We start from the raw sequence: 26496 nt of genomic DNA, 5'->3' as shown, positions 1-26496 counted from the left end.
CACTGGGTCCTCTTCCTACCTTGTTTCCTGCTCTTACCCCCACCCCATACCTTCAATTCCAGAGTCATATTTCTTGAGTTTGTTTTGGTTTAGTTTCACCTGTGCCTGCTTTGTTTCTTTATATTCCATATATGAATGAAATCATCCAGTATTTAACTTTCTCCTTCAAACTTATTTCACTTAGCATAATCCCATCCATATCTATCCTTGTTGCAAAGTCAGTATTTTTCTTTTTCATGGCTGAGTAGTATTCCATTGTGTATACAGTTTGTGTTCTTTATCCCCTCACCTGCCGTTGGGCACTTAGGTAGTCTCCATTGCTTGGTTATGGCAGACAGTGCTGCAGTGACCATAGGAGGCGCATATTCCTCGGAATTAGCATTTTACGTTCTTTGGATAAATACCAAGGAATGGAATGCTTGACCATGGGACAGGTCTATTTTGAATATTTTGAGGAAACTTCATTTGTTTTCCATTGGGGCAGGACCAATGTGCTATCCGTAGAAAAGAGAGGTTCCAGGTTACCGCCCCACCCAAGGAAATGTGGGGCTGAGCAGGGATGAGAAGCTAAGAAAGAGGAGGAAGACGTGGATTGAGATGAGGAAAGAAGACTGGAGGAGGCACATGGAGCAGAGAGACATGTGAAGAAGCAGCCAGGCTTGTTCCTCAGGCTTGGACTTGTGCCAGGGAATTGGGGACACAGAAAGAGACATGTGAAAGAGACAAAGACTTGGGTGAGAGTCCCATGGAGACGCTGACAATGGCAGCTGTTGTCTTGATGTGGATTTTGATTTTGCTCTTTTCCTTCCAGACTTGACTGGCCCCTCCTGCCCCTGTCCCATGGATCTCTACCAGTAGGTGCCTTACCCTTGTGGCAGGCGTTCGGGCCCGGTGGGCCTGCTTTGGGCCAACCCTGTTTCTCTGGGCATTTACCCATGAGGGGACGGGTAGCTTTGGGTGCTTCACTTGGGAACTATTCTAACTATATTCTTTCTCTTCTCTCTATTGCACACTAATTGTATTAAAGTTCTTTGCTATTGAAGGTCTTAGGCTTTAGAGTATGTTTTGTCTTAATTCAGATGATGGCAGATCCCATGTAGAGTGTACAGGTTTGAGAAACCCTGGAAAACCCTCATTCTGACAACTAACAGGACCAAACTTCATTCCCACCCACCATGTACCAAAGAGAGTTCCTTTTCCTCCACACCCTTCAGTGGGTCATTCTCACAGGTGTAAGGGGGTAACTCATTGTGGTTTTAATTGGCATTTTCCTGACAGCACATGACAAACATTTATCCATGTACCTATTGGCCATCTGTATGTCTTCTTTACAAAAGTATCCATCTAGCTCCTCTGCCCTGTTTTTATTGAGTTGTTTTCTTGTTTTGCAGTTCTTTGTAGGTCTTGGATAGTAACTCCTGCCGGGGACCAGCCTCCGGCAAAATGTCGTGTCAGGGGTTCCTGAAAGGATGAGACGGCCTCGGCGAAAACGAAAGGACTGAAACTTAGGGGCTGAGGGGAAGGGAATGAGGAGACACCGACACTTGGTGAGGTGCTAGTATCTTCTGCCGGGAGGCTCAGGAGGTTCTTTATTTATACATTTTTTGCAAGCAGTGAGATGACATTATCATGTGCACAGAAACAAAGCAGAAACAATCAGTGCATCTCTTATTCTATGGGCTTTTGGCCACTACGTGCTCTCAGCAAGAAGGCAACCTTCAAGGCTAATAAAAAACTAAGCCTTACACTAGAACTCATTGTTTCAACCAAACAATAACCTAAGACAGTAGATAGCCGCCAGTACATCCCTATCAGCCAAAGCCTAAGCAAGAAAAGACCTTTTTTTATTCTCATGGCCTTCACAGCAGGAGCTGGCTGCTACTCAGCTATCAGAACTTTTTTTATTTAGAAACTCCTAACTCAAATAGCTTCATTTAAAAACTTTCCCAAGAAACTTCAAGGGAAGGCAAAAGAAGGACCCACTATAATTATTGTATTGTAATGCTTGTCAGGCATGTTCAACAAACCATCTCCCATTGTCAAGTGGGCCAAACTGCCCAACAACTAATTTCTGAACAAACAATTTTCCGTGCTATTTACTTACAGTATGCTGATACATATAATTTATTGCCTAATATACTTTCTGATAAATTTGTCTCTCTCTATGACCAAGAACAAAAAGCAAAGGGATGCCAGATCTTCAGCCGCACGGTGTGAGGCCTTTTCTCTTAGCTGCTTGTCAGTATCCTATCTGGCTGGAGCAACAAGGCCTCCTGCAGCAAACTCCTTTTTGGATTGATGGTGTGCAAATATTTTCTGCAACTTGATATTGTCTTTTCATTTTAATGAGTTTCCCCCACTATATAGAAGCTTTTTAGTCTCATGTGATTCCATTGGTTTCTTTTTTGCTTTTGCTTCCTTGGAGCACAGAAGACATTAGGGACAGTGAAAATACTCTGCATGATATTCTCATGATGGACACAGGTCATTATACATTTGTCCAACACCCACAGAACGAACAACACCAGGGTGACCCCTGAGAGAAACCATAACTGTGCGACTATGATGTGCGGGTCCCTCACTTGTAGCCCACGTGCCAGTCTGATCTTAATACGTGATTTGGACATGATGTGTGAAGAGTTTTATAAATTGAGGAATGAAGTGTAATTTAGTTTTGAAAGCATATTTCACGCTCATGCAAGAACATTTAAATAACACTCAAGGATACGCATAAGTCAGTCATTCCCTTCCATCCCCCAACATCCCAGTCAGCCAGTATCTGCTCAAAACCAATTAGCAATTTATCTTTTCTTTTCTAAAAAAATATATCCATGCTTCTGTCTGGACAATAATGCTTGCTTTCCCGTCAGTAAAGGAGTTCAATCACAGAGTGGGGGGAAACATTTGCATATTACAAAACTGATAAAGCACTGTATCAAGAATTTACAAATAATGCTTAAAACTCAATGATCAGCAAGATATAACCCAATTTTAATAAGGACAAAAAAAGTGTTATAAATATAGCAAAAAAAAATTGACTTCCAGGCCTCCCTTGGTGGCGCTGGTGGTTGAGCACAGCACTGTGAGGCTGTCCGCAGCATCTGCAGTGTAGGTTAGATCCCGGCCAGCAGGCAAGAATCCCACATGGTGCGGCAAATCTGTCCTGTCTCACCCGCTGCTCCCCTCAGCAGTGTATTTCATCAGTCTGCTTATTCTGTTCCCCACTCTGTCTCTGGTGAATCTGATCACCTCCCGTGCATCTGGCCTGTACCCCATTTCTTGTATGCATGAATAAATAATTTTTTTATTTATTATATTTTATTTATTATTATTTATAGACATAGCAACTTATGTAGACATAGAAAAAAAATATATGAACAAATGCTCAATATCACAGTTAAGAACAACAGTGACACCATCACCCTGCTGCCCAGGGTGTGCATAACAGGAGCCTCATCAGGTTCATTGTAAAAGATCCTTAGGGGCTGAGAGACACATCAGAGCCATAGGCACTGTCGCTGCCTGGTTGAGAACAAAACAGAACCTGGTCAGAGATGAGACCACAGGAAGGACTGATGAGGGTGACTCCCCCATGGAGTCCATCTACACTGTCCCCAGGGGCTCAGGGATCAAACCCCAGATCCACACTTACCTGCGGCCTCAGTGTAGCTTCCTCCTTGTCCTACTGTGGGAAGAAGCATCATGGGAGACCAGGGAGCAGTCAGGTCAGAAGACCTAAAGGAATCTTTTAATCCTGCACAACAGGAAGTTTTCAGAACTGGGACTAAAGACCCAGGTCAGGACTGAGAAAAATGAAGAAAGGAGGTGAGGGGGGACTGGACCAAATGCCCTCTGGGCAACACACATGTGTGTGGATGGTAATTCCCATTAACCAGGCAGGGCAAGTTCTCCCCGGGATATGAAAGCCCCCAGTGGACAAGATCCCCCACTCCCTTCCCTACCTGAGTGCTGCTTCCTCCACATCACAGCTGCAACCACTGCAGCTACAGTGAGCACAGCAACAAGGAGAACTAGGCCAGCAATGATGCTCACGGTGAGGATGGAGGACTGAGGAGGGGGCACTGGTAGGGAAGGAAAGATCATACCCTGAGCTCCAGACCTTATCCTGACCCTCTGAAGGGCTCCAGAAGGGCTCCAGAAGGGCTCCTGATGGCCCTGAGAACAACATCACTGCCCACATCCTCCTCCTTACCTCATCTCAGGACTTGGGGCTCCAGCAGGCCTTCATGCTGCACGTGGCACGTGTATCTCTGCTCCTCTCCAGAAGGCACCACCACAGCTGCCCACTTCTGGAAGGTTCCATCTCCTCCAGGCCTGGTCTCCACCAGCTCCATCTCCTGGGTGAGGTCCTCCCCATCTCGCTGCCAGGTCAGGGTGATGTCCGCAGGGTAGAAGCCCAGGGCCCAGCACCTCAGGGTGACCGCATACTCAGAGGTGGGGTGGTGGGTCACACGTGTCCTTGGGGGTTCTGAGGTGGTAAATCAGAAAACTCACTTTGTGTTTCCTCCATGGACACTGAAGACTCCTCATGAGACCATCCTCACAATGGACAAGACAACTGGCGTGGCAGGAATGACAGGGGTGAAGGATGTCCTGAGCAAACTCCATACAGGCTTTGCGGACTCCACCCCCACGACACTGGGAACTACAAATCCCATATCACCAAAGGGAAGGTTGGGAGGACCCGAGGGTGGAGTTAAGCAACTAGGCTCTCCATTTGGGTATTTAACTGGTCATGTGGCCGGGAGTCTCTGGCTTGGCCACGAGGCGAGCTAGGTTTTCACCACCTCTGTGGGTCACTGGAATCCCAGGTCAGCGGAACGGGTAGGACGTAGGACGTATTTACAAACTTATCTCCCTTTTTTTTCTCCCTGAGTTATTCATTTCCCATTTCCTCTTACCGTGTAAATAAACCTTTTATCAACCTTTTATGTGTGTCTGCAGTTTAGCATTCATACGTCACCTTTAAGCACACAGGTGAGGACCCACAGTCAGGAAACCCCATTTTTTATCAGGGTTTGCCCTGTAACAGCTAGAAGCATAAAAATGTAAAAAACAGGCTAATCTAGGGAATCTGTGGAGTCTCCTATTCCTTAGATAGTACTAGAATGAGGATGAAAACCCAGGGTAGGATGAAGCAGAGGGAGTGGAACACAGACTTTTTATTCCTGACCTGGGTGGAAGGTGAATGACACAGAAAAGCAGGAATCACATAACTGAAAATGCTCTCAGACCAGAAACAAGACTGAGAGAGAAACTTTTGGTTCTCAAATAGGCCCCTGGTCAAAAGGACCCGGTGACGTGTGATGTCAGGGACTGTCTGTCTTTCTCAGGAGAGACGGGATCCCTTCACTGTCCTTCAGGAGAAGCCGAGTCTCTGGGAGTCTCTCTAGTGCACAACATGAAACCCAGGGGAGCCCCCCTCTCGGGACTGGAGAGAGGACTCATTTCCCGCAGTGACTCCAGGCAGGGGGGGACCGGGAGGCCTCCAGGCCCCTCTTACCCGTGCGCTGCAGAGTCTCCTTCCCGTACTCCAGGCATGTGCGCAGCCACCTCAAGTACCAGTACTCCAAATAGTTTCTGAATCTCTCTGCCTCACCCAGGGCCTCCCACTCGCGCCGGGAGATCTGAGCGGCCGTGTCCGCTGCAGTCCAGGAGCGCAGGTCCGGGTTCAGGGCCAGGTAATAGGCGCCATCGTAGGCGTACTGTCTGTACGCGCGGAGGACTCGCCAGTCGGGCCCCACGTCGCAGCCAGACATCATCTGGAAGGTGTGAGACCCTGTCCCCGCCAGTGTCACCCCGCGGTCACCCCGCCCGCGCCCCCTCCCGCCCTGAATAAACTAAACAGAATGAAATGGGGTGAAAGTCCCATGGGCTGTTCCCGGGCAATTGCAGAGAAGCCTGGAGGGGGAGACCCTGAGCGACACCCCCGCCCCGTCCATGGGGATGGAGGTGCTGACCCAGCTCGGACCCGCGCCAGCTCACAGGTCTCGCTTGGGTTGTAGAGGCCGCGCAGGGAGTCCAGTCGCGCTCGGTACCACAGTGCGCGCTCCCTTAGGATCCGCGCGTCCTCGTCCCACTCCTCCTGCTTCTCCTGCTCCACCTGCTCAGCCCAGGGCACCCGAGGCTCCAAGCTCCGGCCCGGAGAGTCGCTGTCGAACCCCCGGAACTGCGTGTCGTCCACGTAGACCACGGAGATGAAGCGGGGCTCCCCGGGGCCGGGCCGGAACATCCTGGTGTGGAAAATCCTTATGGAGTGGGGGCCTGGGGGCGGGAGGGGAGACCCAGCCTATTCTTCTCCCCTTCGGGGGCTCGAGTCCCGGGGGGCGCCCACGAGACAGAAAGTGGGTGAAAGACGAGTGAGATTGAAAAGTGGCTGCGGGACGAAAATGGCCGGGACTCGGGGGGCCAGAGGAGGCTGGGGTCTCGGGGGGACGGAAAGGGGCCAGGACGGGGCGGGCCGAGGTGGGGGGACAACTAGAGCAGCAGCGAGGTCCCGCCTTTCACACCCCCGCCCACGCCCTCGCCCCCGCCTCTGGGAGCGCCCTGTCCCCTCCCGACCCGCACTCACCCAACTGGGTCTCCCTCGGGGCCGCGGCCCCCATGAGCAGGAGCAGGAGGGCTGAGCCCCCCATCCCCCAGGAAACTGCGGAGATGAGGAAACCCCAACTGTCAACTTCCAGTCCAGAACAGTGCTCTGGGGACTGAGACCTTGAGAGCCACACCCCGAGACCCCTGCTCTCCTGCACCAAGACCTTTGTCACACTATTGCCTCCCTGAATCCAGGCCCAGGAATTGGGTCAGCGATTCTCAAACATTTTTCTTTCAGGATGTCTCTACAGTCTCATAAATCACTACGGATCCCATGTATAATTTTTTCATGTGGGTTATAGCTTTAAATATTTACTTTACTAGAATAAAACCTTTCAAAAGATGTTATTATGCTGGGAGCCATGCTACTCCTGTCGTCTTGTTATAGGGCAGCCCCGATACAAAACGGGGTGCCTGACTGTGGGTCCTCACCCGCGCGATTAAAAGGACTTATCAATACTCTACTGCAGGCACACACGAAAGGTTAATAAAAGGTTTATTTACAAGGGAAGGGCAGATGAGGAAATGTACAGCTCAGGGAGAAAAGTGGGAGACAAAGTTTTAAATGCGCCCTACCCGATCCACCAATCTGGAATCCCAAATGGCACTCTGAGAGCTGGCCTCAAGCCAGGAGCCATGAAGCCAGGAGGCAAGCGATAGTGAGCCCCCCCAGGCCCATGTGTTTGGTTTTTTATACCAACCCTGGCTGATTAACTCCACCCTCAGGTCCCTGCCACCTTCCCTTTGGTGGTGACAGGATTTGTCTTTCCCAATGTCCTGATGGCTTTGGTCTGGAGTGGGGGTGGAGTCCACAAAGCCTGTATGGAATTAGCTCAGGACATCCTTTCCCCCTAACAGTCTGACAAAGGTCCAGGCATGAGGCAGATTCCTGAAAAGTCAGGAATCTCTTTAGCTGATGCCTGCTAGAGTCTCATTTGTTTATGGCTAGTTTCTACCATGGTTAAAATACGCATTTAAAAGTAAAACTGCAAATGCTGTTTGATCAATTACTGAATAACCAATCTGACAGCAAATGGCACTGCATAATTCATTGATAACATTGGTTAGTTAGCATACAAATTCTTGACACAGGAAAAGAGGGAGGATGCAGATCTTTGAGACTGGCCCAGGAGAACAACCAGCCTAGCAGGCTGCCAGTCCTTGTTTAGATATGCCTGTTAAGGAAGCAAGCTTGTCTTTTACTGACATTTCCATGTCTATGGCTCTTTACCAGGGAAAGATTCCCTTTTCCTTAACAGTTCCCTTTCAGTGACAATGGGTATGGTAGCTGTTGGAGTATGCATTCACGAATAAGCCAACAACAATTTTGTGACTGGTTAAGCTAATAATCTTGACAGCACAAATAATGCACTTGGGAATAGTCAATGTTACCACTGCTGATGTCACGTATTAACCATTCTGAGAACCAAAAGCTATAACCATCTCAGGCCCTGCCTCTGATGAAATATTTGTAGTTCCTTAAAACAACAGTCAGCAATCTTACAGAAAAAGGAATTTTCCCTTGATCTTAAAGTTAGATATGAAAACTAGGCTGATTAAATAAGTAGAGGAGTAATAGGTTAGATTCTATTAGATTAGGAGAATTCCTCCCTTAATTGAGAGCTTGGGGCTAGTGAAGAGTCAGTGCGGCTTGTCTGGCACTGACCTTAATATTGAATCAGTATCTTATTAAAACAATATATATTAGATGATGATTTCTGTATAAAAGCCTTCTGTTTTTTGCTTTAATCATATTGTTACAAAGCAGCCCCGATATAAAACGGGTTGCCTAGCTGTGGGTCCTCATGTTAGGGGCAATGGATGTCCTGAGCTAATCCCATACAGGCTTTGTGGACTCCACCCCCACTCCAGACCAAAGCCATCAGGACACTGGGAAAGACAAATCCAGTCACCACCTAAGGGAAGGTTGCTGGAACCTGAGGGTGGGGTTAAGCAGCCAGGTTTGGTATAAAAACCTTGGGGCCTTGGGGGGCCTTGGGGGCTCTTGCTCTCTTGCTCCCTCCTGGCTTCATGGCTCCTGGCTCGCGCCAGCTCTCAGAGTGCCATTTGGAATTCCAGATCAGCGAATCGGGTAGGACACATTTAAAATTTTGTCTCCCACTTTTCTCCCTGAGTTGTATATTTCCTCATTTGCTCTTCCATTAAAAATAAACCTTTTATTAACCTTTCATGTTTGTGCCTGCAGTATTTTTTTTTTTTTAGATTTTTAAAATTTTTTTATTTATTTATACAAGCACTGGGTACAGTCAGAAGCGTGGGAGGGTGAGAGAATTCACAGAGCCAGAGCGGGGAGCAGAGCAGGCAGAAGGACCGAAGTACACTGCTGAGGGGAGCCGCGGGCGGCAGGAGAGGTCTGCGCACCACGTGGGACCCTCCTCAGGTGGCCAGGGAGCAGCCAGGGATTGAACCGGTGCTGCAGAGGCTGGGGGCAGCTTTGCAATCCAGTGCTCAACCGCTGCGCCACCAGGGAGGCCCGCCTGCAGCGCTGAGCCACCAGGGAGGCCCGCCTGCAGTAGAGTATTGATAAGTCCTTTTAAGTGCGTGGGTGAGGACCCACAGTCAGGCAACCCATTTTGTATCCGGGCTGTCCTGTAACATTCACCTGCACGCTTCTAATCCTCCAGGTTTTTTTTTCTTTTGGCTTGGATAATGGACTATTTTCCAGTAATGAAAAACTGTCATACTGGACATTCATGGACAATGCTGCTGACTAATTGTTGCTTCTCTTACACGCATTGTAACCCTGAAAAAAGCCTGTCTCCTAAGACTACACCCTGAGATCTGTGCCACCATAGATATGGTGGAATAAAAATTAAAAGGGGGGATTGTAACAGGGTGGTCCCCAAGAAAGGGGGAGGTTCCAGGCTCCCTGCCCCACCCAAGTGGAGGGTGGAGCTGAGCAGAGAGAGAAGAAGCTGCAGAGGAGACTGAGGAAGGAAGGAAGCCGGATGGAGCCAGAGGAGGCACATGGAGCCGAGAGACACGTGAAGAAACTGCACTTGCCTTTTGGTCGTGGACTGGGTGACAGATGTGGGTGAGAGACCCGTGAGGAGGTGGCAATGGCTGTTTTTATCTTGATTTTGATTTTGCTCTTTTCCCTCCAGACTTGTCTGGTTATTTCTGATCCTTTTCTGTGGATCCCCACTGGAAGATGCTTAAGACTTATGGCAGGCTTTGGGGCCTTGTTCTGGGCCAATCCTGCTTGGGTGGACTTTTACCCACGAGGCGATGGGTAACTTTGGGTGCTTGATTTAGAAACTATATTCTTTGCCTTTTCTGTATTTTTTCCTAATTGTATTAAAGTTCCTTCCCATTAAAGTCTCATATGATTTGTGTTGATGCAGTGGATGGCAGAACCCATTTAGAATAGGCAGGTTTGTGGTGTCTGGGCTGCCCCTTTCCCTGCCCTGTAACAATATGGTTATATGTTAGTCTCAACTTTATAGGTTAGTTAGAAAAAAATCCCTGTGTCTCCCTTCCCCCAGGTAACTTCCTGTCCTTTGTTTCCCTAGCCCTTAGTTAATCCTTCACTGTAGTAAATATAGAAATGTTAGTCTCAGTCACGTAAGTTTTTGCTAGTAATAAAATGATTGTTTAAGATAAATGACTCTTCTAAGAACACTTTTGTTTAGCAACTGTGCCTTCTTCAAAATAAAGAATGTTACAACCTCTGCTGAAGGGCAAATAAACCCCTGGCTGTTCTAGAGGAAGATGTGATGATTGTTATCTTTCTGCTCTAATACATATGCTTATGTGCTCTGGGTTTGCTTGTAAGGTATAAATAAAGGGCTGCTGAGACCTTCAGCAGGATGATGTCTGCACCCTGATCAAGTGTTTGCATCTCCTCACTTGCCCTCCCCCTAATCCCTCAGATTTGTCCATGCCCTCTCATCCTTACAGGAACCCCTCACAGGACAGTTTGCTGAGGCTGGTCCCTGGCATTATTACTTCTTTACTTTAGAATATTAATAATCAATGTATGAGAACAAAGTATTTATTTTACAAAAATAACTTTCTGTAAATGTAAGGATAATCGTACAATTGTAGGATTTTTTTTTTTAAAAAGTTACCTATTGTTTCACTACTGAAAGGTCCATGCAGGAGGCCTGAATACAAAAACCCACCAGGAAGCCCACCTGGGAACAGGAATGCAGAAGCCTGCCTAGAGGATTCAGATAATGAATTTCCCCTGCCCTACAAATCTTTTCAGGGACCTACAAACCCAGTCTCACACCTGACCTCTCCTCACCCTATAAAAGCCTGTTTCCCCCTGACAATGTGCGCGGCTTCACAGACCCCACCTTGGGTCCCTGAGGTCTTCAGGGGTGCAATAAATTTTCCCTTCCTTTGAGAAATTTAGCCTGGCTCTCCTTTTCTTTACCGCTCTGAACCTTTCATCTGGTGCATTGGCCGAGAACGGGGTTCGATCCCGCCTGGGGATCCTGCCCTGTCCCAAACCCTCCACTCTCCCTCTCCTTTACTCTCTCTCTTTCTACCTCTCCCCGTGGAACTGGAAGCCTGCAACCCCTCTGAGCTCACTAAGGCTTAACAGCCGCTGGTACACGACCCGGGGCACCCTCCCTGCGGGAGAACAGGACCTCGCTGCCTCTCATGCCACGTGAGCAGAGCAGGGACTTGCTCTAGTCCCTTACTGGGCTTCCCTGGTAACTCCAATCCATGTGGCCACTTCCGCCTCAACAATTTCTTTTCATCTCCCTTGGAGGGGCCATCCTCCTCTTCCTCCTGTTGGCCCACCTTCTCTTCCTACGGCACTTCACCAAATAATCGCGAAGAATGAAAAGACTGCCGGCCTGTGGACCACCAGCGCTTGGGTCGTGACTGTCCCAGGGTGAGCTGTTGCCTCTAAGGTCCCTCGGATTGTTAGGGGGAAAGGATGTCCTGAGCTAATTCCATGCAGGCTTTGTGGACCCCACCCCCACTCCAGACCAAAGCCATCAGGACACCAGGAAAGACAAATCCCGTCACCACCAAAGGGAAGGTGGCTGGGACCAGAGGATGGAGTTAAGCAGCCAGGGTTGGTATAAAAACCAGACACGTGGGCCTTGGGGTCTCTCGCTCTCTGGCTCGCCTCCTGGCTTCACGGCTCCTGGCTTGCGGCCAGCTCTCATAGCGCCATTTGGAATTCCAGATCAGCGGATCGGGTAGGACGCATTTAAAACTTTGTCTCCCACTTTTCTCCCTGAGCTTTACATTTCCTCATTTCCCCTTCCCTTGTAAATAAACCTTTTATTAACCTTTCACGTGTGGCTGCAGTAGAGTATTGATAAGTCCTTTTAAGCGCGCGGGTGAGGACCCACAGTCAGGCACCCCGTTTTGTATCGGTTAAAGGTCCCAGCAACCTTCCCTTTGGTGGTGATGGGATTTGTCTTTCCCGGTGTCCTGATGGCTTTGGTCTGGAGTAGGGGTGCAGTCCACAAAGCCTGTATGGGATTAGCTCAGGACATCCTTTCCCCCTAACATTGGTGCTGCCCTATAACAGGATCACGGGGGTCTCTTTGTTATAGAGCAACCCTGATATTAAACGGGTTCCTGGCTGTGGGTCCTCACCCGCGCGCTTTAAAGGGACTTATGAATACTCTACTACAGACACACACAAAAAGGTTTAATAAAAGGTTTATTTACAAGAGAAAAGGAAATAAGGAAAATGTACAACTCAGGGAGAAAATAAGGAAATAAAGTCTTTAATGCGTCCTACCCGATCCAACGACCTGGAAACCCAAAGTCACTCTCAAAGCTGGCCAGATGCTCCGAGCTGGCCGAGAGCCAAAAATGGGGGATCCCCAAAACCCACGTGTCTGCCTTTTATATCCACCTGGCTGCTTCACCCCACCCTCAGGTCCCAGCCACCTTCCCTTTGGTGGTGATGGGATTTGGAGTTCCCAGTGTCTTTGGCTTTGACCTGGGGTGGGGGTGGAGTCCACAAAGCCTGTATGGAATTAGCTTTGGGACATCCTTTTCCCCCTAACATCTTCATTTTATTCAGCGATTGCTACCCCCTCCTGAACTGCGCTTTCCATTTGGGGCTCCCTCTGAGGTGAGACGTCTCCTCAGGGGAACGACCTCTCCTATTTCTTGGAGGTAAAGAGGATGGCAGGACGCTGCCTTCCCCTTTCACTCTCCCTCTCGATTCCCTGAGGATCGGGCCAGGGACACTGGGTCTCCAGCCTCCCTCCCTAACCCTCCGTTTGAGATCCTAAGAGGGACACTCACTATGGAATCAACGCAATCCCACATTCTGGCAGACACCCCCTTGGGGTGCCTCCTAAAGGCCCTTGGCCCTCTACATTTAAAGCCAGATGTGAGACCTAAGCACCTCATTTTTTATTGCACCATGGCCTGGCCGAAATATGAACTGGACAATGGCTCTAGGAGGCCGGAAATGGGCTCTTTTGACCCCAAAATTCTAACCGACTTAGACAACCTTTGTCGTAGGCAGAAAAAGTGGCCTGAAATTGCCTATTCCCAGGCTGTCTTTCTCTTGCGCTCCACCCCTTCCCTCCCTCCTGAAAACCTGCCATATTTTTAAAGTCTCGAGACTCCTCTCAGACTCTTCGCCCTCTCCCAACCCCTCTTCTGTGTTCTTTGATCCCCTAAATTCTCTATCTTCTCCTCCTCCAGCTCCCCAATCCAGTCCCCCCCTCTTTCTTTTCACCTCCCAGCCGCCACACCCTCTCTCTGCTTATCCTCTTGTCCCTCCCCTCAGGGAAGTGGGTGGGACTGAAGGAGGAGTTAGAGTCCATGTTCCTTTCTCTGTCTGAGCTCTCCCAGATTGAAAAGCGTCTTGGCTCTTTCACTCCCTACACCCAAAAATATCGTTTTCTTACCCAAGCCTATGACCTTACAAGTCATGATTACATGTGATCTTCTCTTCCACCCTGACCTCTGATAAAAGGGAATGTGTTTTTAGGTCTGTCCAAGACCATGGAGATCAGGTCCATTTGACTGACACAGCCATGCCCCCAGGCTCTGCAGCAGTTCCCAGCCCAGAGCCGGGGTGGGACTACCAGAGTGACACAGGCAGGACCCCAGGGCTGGGTTCACCTGTCTCCTAGCTGGTCTCCAACGGGCAGCACCTAAACCTATAAGCTTTACTAAGCTCACAAAGATTACCCAGTCTGCCTCAAAAAACCCTGCTGCCAAAAGCAGTAATAAGAGGAAAATATATAGCAATAGAAGCTCACATCAAAAAACAAGAAAGAACTCAAAGAAACAACCTAATCTCGAAGCTCAAAGATCTAGAAAAAGAACAACAAAAAAACCCCAAAACCAGTAGAAGAAAAGAAATAATAAAAACCAAAGCAGAAATAAATGAAATTGAAACTAAAAAAACAATCCAAAAGATCAATGAAACCAAGAGCTGGTTCTTTGAAAAAATCAATAAAATAGACAAACCCCTAGCCAGGCTCACAAAGGAAAAAAGGGAGAAAGCACAAATAAACAGGATCATCAATGAAAGAAGAGAAATCACAACGGACACAGCAGACATCAAAAGAATAATCAGTAACTACTATGAACAGTTATATGGAAACAAGTTCAACAATCTAGAGGAGATGGACAAATTCCTACAACTCTACAATCACCCAAAGCTAGATAAAGAAGAAATAGAACACCTAAACAGACCAATTACAAGCAGCGAAATTGAAATGGTAATCAAAAACCTCCCCAAAAACAAAAGCTCAGGACCTGATGGATTTACAAATGAATTCTACCAAACATTCAGAGACGAATTAGTGCCTATCCTTCACAAACTCTTCCAAAAAATTGAGAAGGAAGGGACAATACCAAACACGTTCTATGAAGCCAACATTACACTAATACCAAAACCGAACAAGGACAACACAAAAAAGGAAAACTACAGGCCAATCTCACTAATGAACACTGATGCAAAAATCCTCAATAAAATTTTAGCTATCAGAATCCAACAAAGTATCCATAAGATAATTCACCACGACCAAGTAGGATTCATTCCAGGGACACAAGGATGGTTTAACATCCGAAAATCAATCAATGTTATCCAACACATCAACAAAAACAAATATAAAAACCACATGATAATATCAAAAGATGCCGAGAAAGCTTTCGACAAAGTGCAACACCCATTCATGATAAAAGCCCTTGAAATTCTTGGGATACAAGAAACATACCTCAACATCATAAAGGCCATCTATGACAAGCCAACAGCCAGTATCATTCTCAATGGTGAAAAGCTGAAAGCAATTCCATTAAGATCTGGAACAAGACAAGGATGTCCACTCTCACCACTGCTTTCAATATAATACTGGAAGTCCTAGCCAAAGCAATAAGACAAGAGAAAGACATCCAAGGAATCCAAATAGGAAAAGAAGAAGTCAAACTATCACTATTTGCAGATGACAGGATAATATACATAGAGAACCCCAAAAACTCCACAGAAAAACTAATTCAACTCATCAATCAGTTCAGTAAAGTGGCAGGATACAAAATCAACACGCAAAAGTCAGTAGCCTTCCTATACACAAATAAATCTGAAGAAGAAGAAATCAAAAAAACCATCCCTTTTATTATCGAAACAAAAAAAAATTCAAATATTTGGGAATAAATCTAAAACAAGAGGTAAAGGACCTATACAAAGAAAACTATAAAACACTGTTAAAAGAAATAGAAGAAGACACAAAGAAATGGAAAGACATCCCCTGCTCATGGATTGGAAGAATAAACATTATGAAAATGGCCATCCTACCAAAAGCAATCTACAGATTCAATGCTATTCCAAGAAAAATTTCAATGTCATTTTTCAAAGAAATAGAACAATTATTGATGAAATTCATATGGAATCACAAAAACCCCGAATAGCCAAAGCTCTCCTGAAAAAAAAAAAAAGAAGGGAATGGAGGCATTACACTCCCAGACTTCAAACTATACTACAAAGCCATAATCATCAGAACTGCATGGTATTGGAATAAGAACAGACATACAGACCAATGGAATCGAATAGAAAATCCAGAAATAAACCCACAGATTTATGGTCAACTAATCTTTGACAAAGGAGCAAAGACTATGCATTGGAGCGAAGAAAGTTTGTTCAATAAATGCTGCTGGGAAAACTGGGTTGCTACATGCAAAAGAATGAAGCTTGACCACTACCTCACACCATTCACAAAAATCAACTCAAAATGGATTAAAGAACTAGACATAAGACCTGAAACCATAAAACACATAGAAGGAAATATAGGCGAAACACTACGTGATTTGCACATCAAAGACATCTTTACAGACACATCACCCAAAGCAGTGATAGTGAAGGCAAAGATAAACAGCTGGGACTACATCAAATTAAAGAGCTTCTGCACAGCAAAAGAGACAATAACAAAAACAAAGAGAAACCCCACCAACTGGGAGAACATTTTTGCACACAACACTAATGATAAAGGACTGATCACAAAAATATGCAAAGAACTGATGAGACTCAGCAACAACAAAGAAAATAATCCAGTCAAAAAATGGGCAGAAGAGCTAAAAAGAAACTTCTCTGAAGAGGAAATGCAAATGGCCAACAGGCATATGAAAAAATGTTCAACATCACTTGTCATCAGGGAAATGCAAATCAAAACTACCATGAGATACCATCTTACCCCAGTGAGAATGGCACATATTAAAAAAACTAGCAACAACAAATGTTGGCGAGGGTGTGGAGAAAAAGGAACTCTTCTGCACTGTTGGCGGGAGTGCAAACTGGTCCAACCACTATGGAGAGCTGTGTGGAGATTTCTGGACCTATTAAACATAGAGCTTCCATATGATCCAGCAATTCCACTCCTAGGTGTTTACCCAAAGGACACAGAAACATCAATTCCAAAGAGCACATGCACCCCTATGTTTATAGCAGCACTGTTTACAACAGCTAAGCTTTGGAAACAATCCAAATGCCCAAAAATAGATGACTGGATCAAGAAGATGTGGTACATATATACCATGGAATATTACTCAGCATTCAAAAAAAGATAAATACATGCAATTTGCAGCAACATGGATGGCGCTGGAAGGGATCATGCTCAGCGAAATAAGCCAAAAAGAAAAAGAAAAATACCAGATGGTCTCACTCATAGCAGGAATCTAGAAAACTTAAATAAGGGACCAGGAAAATGAATAACTATAAGAAAGTGATAATCAAAATCAACAAAAAACTATGAACCAGAGACACTTTTTGGGGTGTTGGGGCCAGGAGGGGAGGGATTGGGTTCAGAATGGGGGGGTGCAATTGTATGGGGGAATATAAAAATAAAATTTATTATTTAAAAAAAAAATAAACCCTGTTGCCCTCCTTAGCTGCTGCCTGACGGAGGCGCTCCAGCGCCATACCAGGCTTGACCCTGACTTGCCTGGAGGTGCCACAGTTCTGGCTACCCATTTTATATCTCAGTCAGCCCCAGATATTAAAAGACAGCTTAAGAAGGATGACGACAGTCCTCAAACCCCTATCTAGGATCTGCTGAATATGGCCTTTACACATGACAGGGCAGAGAGGGAACTCCATAGTTGCCAGAAGGCTGAGCTTCAAGCTCAGGCCCTAGTAGTTGCCTTAAAACCACCAGGCCATGCTCTTCCAATGATCTCAGCACTTGCCGCCCTTTCAAAGAGGATGACAATGGGCCCCAACCGGACCGCAGCTGGGACCCTGCTTCAAATGTGGCCGAAAAAGCCACTGGTCCAGACAATGCCCCAACCCCCACCCTCTGTTAGGACCGTGTCCTATCTGCAATGTCCAGGGTCACTGGAAAAGTGACTGTCCTTCCACACCTGGCTGTGGTGGGCCAGTGCTTCTGTTAGGGGGAAAGGATGTCCTGAGCTAATTCCATACAGGCTTTGTGGACCCCACCCCCACTCCAAACCAAGCCTTCAAGACATTGGGAAAGACAAATCCCATCACCACCAAAGAGAAGGTTGCTGGGACCTGAGGGTGGAGTTAAGCAGCCAGGTTTGGTATAAAAACCAAACATGTGGGCCTTGGGGTCTCTCTCTCACTCGCCTCCTGGCTTCACGGCTCCTGGCTTGCGGCCAGCTCTCAGAGTGCCATTTGGGATTCCAGATCGGCAGATTGGGTAGGACACATTTAAAACTTTATCTCCCCCTTTATCCCTGAGTTGTACATTTCCTCATTTGCCCTTCCCTTGTAAATAAACCTTTTATTAACCTTTTGTGTGTGCCTGCAATAGAGTATTGATAAGACCTTTTAAGCGCAGGTGAGGGCCCACAGTCAGGCAACCTGTTTTGTATTAGGGCTGCCCTGTAGCAGTTTGGCGCCCAACGTGGTTTCCAAGTTACACCCACGGTTGACCAGCCCAAAGTAACTTTCCTTGAGTTGGTCAGCATAAGCGCACTAGCTCTGCAGGACTCGCAGTGTAATCTTTGTCTCAAGTCCTGAAAAGTCTGTTTTTTACCTGTGCATACAGCTCTTGTGTGTTTTTGACCCAAATATGGCCTCAACCATGAGCTTATACAGTTTTATCCCTAGCTTGAGTTCTTTCAGTTTTCTTCCAGCCTTGAATTTAAGTAGCCCTTATCCATTAATTACCACCAGTTTCATGAACGTAAATAATTTGATGAAGCCTGGTGTAAGGCACATGATTTTACTACTGTATACATACATGGGTGGTTTACAAGCCATCCCTTTACAGTCTGTGCTTCTGGGTGTTTTTTTGGTAACATGTGTAAGCGCCATTTGCTACATTCTTGGTTCTATGAGAGGTAGATGTTCTACTTCACATACTTCAACACATTCAGGCTCTTAACTTAGCCATGCAACAACAAATTCAGGCTCTTGATTTAACTATTAAGAGTATGAGGGATGAAAACCATAACATTTTTGAGTCAGCTTTTAAAAGCATGCAGGATCAAGCTTTTAAAAGTTTGCAGGACTAGATACAGGCTGCCCTCCATAAATTGGATATGGCAGAGGCTCGGCTGATGGCACAGAGAAAGGATAAACCTTCCCCTTCCCATGAGGACTGCCAGAGGGCAGAGTTAGAAGAGGAGGAGCATCATATGTTAAATTCCTTAAATACATCAGGACAAAGCCCTTCTTCATGTGACAAGACCCCTCCCGCACAGACTCCTGAGGCTTCACAGCCTCCACTGCCCTCTGGGGAGGAAACTAAAATGGCATCTCCTCCCCACACTAGACGCAACACCCATTTTGGCAGGAAGGATCACCCTGAGGCAGGACAGTTTCCTCTTTGCCAGATGCCAATGGGTGGCTTGAATGAACATGGGCAACCTGCTGGGTACTTTTGTTCACACCATCCTTTTAGTACTGCGGACCTCCTGAATTGGAGGAGCTCTGTCCCTTCATAACAGCAGGCTCCTAAGAGGATGGCGAACTTGTTTGCCTATATCTTCATCTCCCACTGCTCTGACTGGGCAGATACACAGTCCATGCTGCACACTTCAATAACTCTGGATGAGCAGAGAATGGTATTCCGAAAAGCCAGGGAGGAGGCTGACCATTTCCACCAACAGGATAGAGAATCCCCAGAGCCAGAGATGGTTGTCCCAGTGGTAGATCCTGAATGGGACCCCAACAATGGAGGAATGGTGATGTTAGAACTGTATAAAAAATGTTTATTGGTAGGACTGCAGCAGGGAATGCCCAAACAAAAAAATTTTAACAAAATATTACAACTTGAACAAGTAGCTAATGAGGATCCGTCAGAGTTCCTTGAGAGAATTATTCAAACATACACCAACCACACGAATACAAACCCAGATGCCCCAGGAAATGCTCATCTAATCACTATGGCGTTCATTATCCATAGTGCCCCAGACATAAAGAAAAAGTAAGCAAAGGTGGACAGCATCACAGAGATGAGTCCATCCCAGGTAGTGGACTTAGCATTTAGGGTTTATAATAATAGAGAGGACAGGAGACCGAAACCTGCGACTGTTTTCGTAAAAAGAGAGCACAGGACAGGGGTTCAGGGAAACAGTAATGGATTGAGACATGAACCCCTAGGAAGAAATCAGTGTGCTTTCTGTAGGGAAGAGGGACATTAGAAGTACAGTAGTCCCAGATGACAGTGAAGCGGCAGACGCAATAATTATAGAAGGCAGGATAGAACACCGAGGACACCACGATATGATGATTCACGCAGGGGTTACAGGAGGGAATATAGAAGGAGTACACAGAACCAGGAACCAAGGAGAGAGGAAAGAAGACAAATGTTAGCACAGAGTAGAGGCTCATGATGATAGGGAATACAGACAGAGAAGGAATCGAGAGCTCAGCACAGAGGAAAGGAGACAAATGGCAGCACAGAGTAGAGCCTCAGGTGAAGATAGGAGGGAATATAGACAGAGTAGAAGGAATCTAGAGCCAAGTGCAGAGGAAAGGAGACAAATGATAGTTCATGGAGAATTTTCAGAAGAATAGGGGTGCCAGGTTGCTCCACTAGATCTGAAGAAGCCCATTAGGACAACCCTCTCAGAGCCCCGGGTAACCCTCGCTGTGGGGGATCGTCTGATTTCTTGGTGGACACTGGAGTGACATACTCAGTTTTGAATTAAAAATTAACTAAAATGAGCAAAGAGACTGTAACAGTCACTGGGATTACGGGAAGGCCACAACAGAAAGCCTTCCTACAACCTTTGGAGTGCCGGCTGGGCACCACACAGCTTCAGCACAGCTTCCTGTACATGGAAGAATGTCCAATCCCTCTACTTGATCATGACCTTTTAAGTAAGCTCAACACATGAATTATATTCTCACCAAAACATCAGGGGCTTTACCTACAGGTACCTCCAGGGCATGCTCTGCGGTTCCAGATGTTACTCAAGATGTTCCACTGAAAGGTGAACTTTTACCTCCAGAAATTGTCGAAAGAGTAAGTAAATGTGTATGGGCTGATGAGACCCCAGGATGTGTGAAAAATGCAGAGCCTATAAAGATAGAAGTGATAGAGGGGAGCAGAACCCCAAGGAGGAAGCAATACCCCTTAAAGGAGGAGGCCTTGAGGGGAATTGAACCAGTATTGAAAAGGTTCCTTCAATCTGGACTCATTCAGCCCTACCACTCACTGCACAACACTTCGATTCTGCCAGTGAAGAAACCCCATATGGGCGAGTCCCACTTTGTCCAAGATTTAAGGGCCATTAATGACATTGTTTGGGATTTACATCCCACCGTGCCTAATCCCTACACCTTATTAACTGCCATACCTGGTGACTTCGGGTGGTTTTCAGTATTAGACCTTAAGGATGTCTTTTTCTGTATTCCAATAGATGTCCAGCATCAACTGCTTTTTGCCTTTGAGTGGCAAGACCCTAAGAGCACTCTCCAGTATTGCTGGACTGTGCTTCCACAGGGGTTTAAGAACTCCCCAACTATTTTTGGGGAAACACTGGCCAGGGATCTCAGGAAGGTTCAATTAAACCAGGGCGTCTTGTTGCAATACGTAGATGATTTATTGATTGCAAGTCCAGACTACAAATCTTGTCTGGAAAATAACATAGTGGTACTGAACCACCTGGCAGAATGTGGCTATAAGGTGTCACCTCAAAAGGCACAGATCTGTAAACAAACTGTGACGTATTTGGGGTTTGAAATTAAGAAAGGAAGATGGAACCTGATGACAGAAAGGAAACAGGTAATTTCAGCCCTTAAACTCCCCAGCAACCGGCGAGAGTTGCGTGGATTTTTGGGCATGGCTGGGTTTTGCAGGATTTGGATTCCTAACTTTGGATTAATAGCAAAACCCTTATATGATGCTCTCAAAGGCCTGGACTCTGAACCTTTGTCTTGGACTCCAGAATGTCTAAAGGCCTTTGATGAAATAAAAGTAAAGTTGATCTCAGCACCAGCATTAGGCTTCCAGATCTTAGGAAGCCATTCAGACTTTATGTACATGAGAGACAGGGAGTTGGCCTAGGAGTGCTAATCCAATTGTTGGGGCCAGAAATGCAGCCTGTTGCATATCTGTCCAAACAACTGGACCACACCACTAAGGAATGGCCTCCATGTTTGCGTGTTGTCGCTGCCAATTGTGACCTACACGAGGCGGAGAAGTTTACATTGGGTCAGCCCATCACTGTGTGTGTGCACATCAGGTCTTGACATTGCTGGAGCAGAAGGGTGGACTTTGATTGACCGCTGGGCGAATGGGAAAATATCAAGCAGCTCTGTTGGACAATCCTAATGTGAAGCTGCAGTTTCCTAATTCCCTGAATCCCGCCACACTGCTTCCAAGTAGTGCAGATGGACCTGAGGATGCCACTTTAATCTACAACTGTTTAGAAATCATAGACACAGTGTATGCCAGCCGACCAGATCTGACTGACCAGCCTCTGCCAGATCCAGAGTGGGAGCTATTTACAGATGGCAGCAGCTTCATGAACCAAGGCCATCGATGCGTGGGATACGCAGTGGTGACGCTCCAGAACACCGTGGAGGCCAAGGCTCTTCCGGCAGGTATATCAGCGCAAAAAGCCAAATTAATAGCCCTGACCCGTGTGTTGGAACTCTTGAAAGGTAAAAGAGTCAATATATTTACTGACTCCAAGTACTCTTTTTGATTTTCCACATAAACGTGGCCATTTGGAAGGAACAGGGACTCCTTACTGCCAGTAACAAGGACATCAAATATCCATTAGAAATCCTGGCCTTGTTAAAGGCAGTAGCTTTACCATCACCTGTGGCTGTGATGCATTGCCCTGGCCACCAAAAGGGTGGGTCTGACATGGCAAAGTGTAACAGGACAGCTGATCGGTGGCTAAGGCCGCTGCCTGTTCTGCCCTCCAGGGTGCACTCATCCCTCTTGTGGACCTGACTCAGTATGCTCCTGAATACACTGAGCGGGATGAGGAGAGAGCTCGTACATGGGGATTCACTGAGTTTGACCCCAGCTCCACTTGGAGAGTAAACGCCCATGGGATGATACTCCTCCCAAAGGCCCTTGCATATACGTTGCTAAAACATCTGCACGAAGGATCTCACTATGGGAGAGATGCCTTATTAGAAACGGTGCGCCCATATTTGAAGGGCCCATATTTACATACAGTAGCACAACGGATCACCCGAGGTTGTCAACTATGTGCCAGGAATAACCCCAAGACTGACTGCCACCCTAAAGACATTGGGGTTCAATATCGGGCAGATGCCCTTTTGAGGACTGGCAGGTAGACTTTACACAAATGCCTAGAACAACAGGCAATTTCATATACGTATTGGTTTTTGTGGACATGTTCTCGGGATGGGTGGAAGCATTTCCCACAATGACGGAAAAACCTTCTGAGGTTGCAAAACAGCTGCTGAAGGAGATAATCCCTTGCTTTGGGTTGTCCAGCTCCATCCACAGTGATAATGGGCCGGTATTCGTCTCTGACATTACTCCTGCAGAAAGCAGTGCGTTACAGATCAACTGGAAATTGCATGCTGCATGGAGACCACAGTCTTCTGGGTAAACAGAAAAGATGAACCACACCTTGAAGAAAGCCTTGCAAAACTGTGCCAAGAAACACGACTTCGTTGGGACCAGGTACTATCCCTTGCCCTCCTCCACATAAGAGTGGCACCTAGAAGTGGGCTACAATTAAGTACAATTAAGCCCCTTTGAAATTGTGTTTGAAAGACCCTTCCAGGCCTCACTTCTGGAAATAGCACAAGATTGCCGCATCACACAATATGTGAAACACATCCAGGAGGTTCTGGCAGTAATTCATAACTTTGCAACCTTGAGGATCTCTATGCCTCCTGATCAACCACTGCATCCCTTCAGACCTGGAGATCAGGTCTTACTGAAGACTTGACAGTGTGGGGATGCCCAAAATCAACTGTCAGAAAAATGGACTGGTCCCTATGATGTTTTGCTGAGCACATATACTTCTCTGAAACTTGCAGGCATAAAACCCTGGGTACATCATTCCAGAGTTAAGAAAGCCCCAAGAGGAACTGACCCAGAGACGAAGTCCCACAGGTCTTGTGAACCCACTGAGGACTTGAGATATTTGTTTAAGAAACAGACAAAAACTTGAATGTTACTGACTTCTTTTCCAGTTATTGTTGCAGGATACCCAAGGACTGAGAAAACTAACATGAGAAAACTAACTAAACCCTGAGAAAACTAACATGCTCTAACCAATCTTCCTTTCAAAGTTTAGGAGACATGAAATAACATCTAGGATCATGCATATGCTGGCAGTATTTTTTTTTTTTAACACAGATAGACTTTCAATCTTGATTTTGGTATTTCCTTTTAACTTTTTGTTTATAACTTTGAGGTTTTTTTTTTTTTCTCTGCTTGTTTTTGTTACTTTGGCCTATCAGTGAAACTGCAGTTGTATGAGATATCCCACGCGTGATAAATGGTAACTAAAGAGTTCTTTGTGTCTATATGTTGTATGTATGTATGTCCTTTCCTTGTGTCTTGGTCTTGGCTTCCAGTAGTTGAAAAATTGGTACACATTGTGCCCATAGACATTGGAAAAAAAAAAAAAAGAGAGAATCTCCAGTTATGAGAAAAAAACTAAAGGTTATGGTTTGATTGTCAACATTGTACTACTAAACTAAGCCGATGCCTTCATAGAGATTGAATATTGTTGTTTCTGTTGTTTTTCTGATACTTATGGCAAAGCTTCCCAGAAATCTAAATTCAAGTACAAATTTGGTAGCCTGTCATTTGGCTGATGCAAGGAAATTTTGTGGAACCGCAGTAGAGCTCCTGAGACACTCCACAAAGTTTCTCCCTTTCCTCCTGGGAAAGGCGTTCGATGAATTTGTTCTATTTGGCTTACCTAGTAGAGTAAAACTAGAAGGGAAGCGCTGTTACTTGGGAAAATGGGTAACACTTTGACCTGATATGTGTGTAAATTATCAATGGTGAATGTCGCCCTGTAATATTGTATACTTCAATTGTTTAATATCTACAGATTTTTTTTTTTTTTTGGACCCTCACCGGTGGCTGGGGAACGAACCGGTGCTACAGAGGCTTCAGGCAGACCAGCGCTCAACTGCTGCACCACCAGGGGAGGCCCTGTATAGAAATGGTTTCTGGAAATATAGGGAGAAAAGGGTCTCAACAGATTCCTATTGATGGAACTGTTGAGAATAAAACTTTCCCACAAAGGACTGAATAGACCTGGAAATACACTTGATATTTACTAAGTTTTCTTTCACATAATACTGATTTTTTTTTTTTTTTTGCATTTTGTTCTGAATCCACAAAGTTTCTTGTTTTGGTGACCAGGATCTGCAGCAAGGTTGCATTTTTTTTTCCAGCAAAGCTAACTTGTGTTTGCATTTTCTCTCCCCTTGATACCAACACAGCATAAAAATAGTGGTAGCAATCTTTTACTACTTATCTCAGAGTCTGTTTTTGCATAAATTCCATAGGGATTTTGTCTGCTTGAACAAAAAATTGGACATGAGTGTTATTGTGTGGCTTTGAGTGGAGTTCTTCCAGAAAGTTGAAACAGAGCTGAACCAAGAAGAGGAGAACCTGTTTGCTTTGTTCGTAGGGTTCCAGAGACATCCAAAGAAGGTGAGGAAGCTGCCTCCATTGGCAGGACTGGACAACCCGGCCAACGAAAAGTCCCTGGTACCCTCGAGAAGAGGAAAGCCTAGAAGGAGTCTGATGAGACCAACTTTGTTCCTGAAACCTACATGGACCGGATGTCAACAGTTCACTCTGATCCTATATGGAGTATTCCAACAAAGCCAGCTAAAATTGCTGCTTAGTTATTCTGCCCTATGATTTTATGCAAAAATAGGTACTATGGTTTAAAAGTACATTTAGTTTGCAAACTTTTGCTATGCTGTTCAAAATTTGGGATTAAAGTTGAGAGAATCTGTTTTTACATAATGGTTTTAACCATTTTAAGATTTTTTTTTTCCTGTGATTTTGAAGTATTTGCTATCTTGTTCTGGCTAATGCCTCCAGATTTTTTTTTTTTTTTTTTTTGGCTTGGACTGATGAACTGTTTTTCCAGGAATGGAGGACTTTTGCTTTCCACAATGGACAATACCTGGAGGGACTGGTTTTCTTTCACACTGGAACCCTGGAAAATTTTCATCTGAGATTATATCCCAGCATCCATATATTTGATCTTTATCACCATGGAAATGGTGGCAAAAAGTGAAAGGGGGGAATTGTTAGGGGGAAAGGATGTCCTGAGCTAATCCCATACAGGCTTTGTGGACTCTACCCCCACTCCAGACCAAAGCCATCGAGACATTGGGAAAGACAAATCCCGTCACCACCAAAGGGAAGGTTTCTGGGACCTGAGGGTGGGGTTAAGCAGCCAGATTTGGTATAAAAACCAAACACGTGGGCCTTGGGGTCTACCTCTCACTCACCTCCTGGCTTCAGGACTCCTGGCTTGCGGTCAGCTCTCAGAGTGCCATTGGGATTCCAGATAGGTGGATTGGATAGGACACATTTAAACTTTAATCTCCCACTTTTCTCCCTGAGTTATACATTTCCTCATTTGCCCTTCCCTTATAAATGAACCTTTTATTAATCTTTTGTATGTGCGTGCAGTAGAGCATTGATAAGTCCTTTTAAGCACACGGGTGAGGACCCACAGTCAGGCACCCCGTTTTGTATCGGGGCTGCCCTGTAACACTTCCAGTCCCTGCTACACTTCCACCGGCAGTCTTGGGTTTGGCGGCTGAGGACTGAAGAGGCCCGGACTCATCGACTCCAATAATCTTTGAGGAGCCCAGAGTAATGTTCAAGGTAGCAGGTAAGTCCATCTCCTTTCTGGTTGGCACGGAGGCTGCCTTCTCTGTCCTCCCCTCCTATTCCAGTCAAGTTTATCCTTCTCAGGTCTCGGCTACGGGTGCTGACGGCCTTCCTTCTCAGCCCAGGACCACTG

At 46.0% G+C, this 26496-nt stretch overlaps 1 pseudogene across 1 annotated transcript in view; it reads right to left on the bottom strand.

The window, feature by feature from the left end:
* Window positions 1–4214: 4214 nt before the first annotated feature.
* Window positions 4215–26496, bottom strand: part of LOC311188340 (class I histocompatibility antigen, Gogo-B*0201 alpha chain-like) — a 677605-nt pseudogene continuing 655323 nt past the window's right edge. The window contains exons 4-5 of the transcript in view: window positions 5525–5666; window positions 4215–4489 (exon numbers count right to left, since the gene is read on the bottom strand). The product of the transcript in view is annotated as a class I histocompatibility antigen, Gogo-B*0201 alpha chain-like (transcript). The remainder of the gene's footprint in view (window positions 4490–5524; window positions 5667–26496) is intronic.

Source organism: Talpa europaea (assembly GCF_964194135.1).
Source record: "Talpa europaea genome assembly, chromosome: 2".
Taxonomy (NCBI): domain Eukaryota; kingdom Metazoa; phylum Chordata; class Mammalia; order Eulipotyphla; family Talpidae; genus Talpa; species Talpa europaea.
This window is presented reverse-complemented; position numbering and strand designations above follow the sequence as displayed.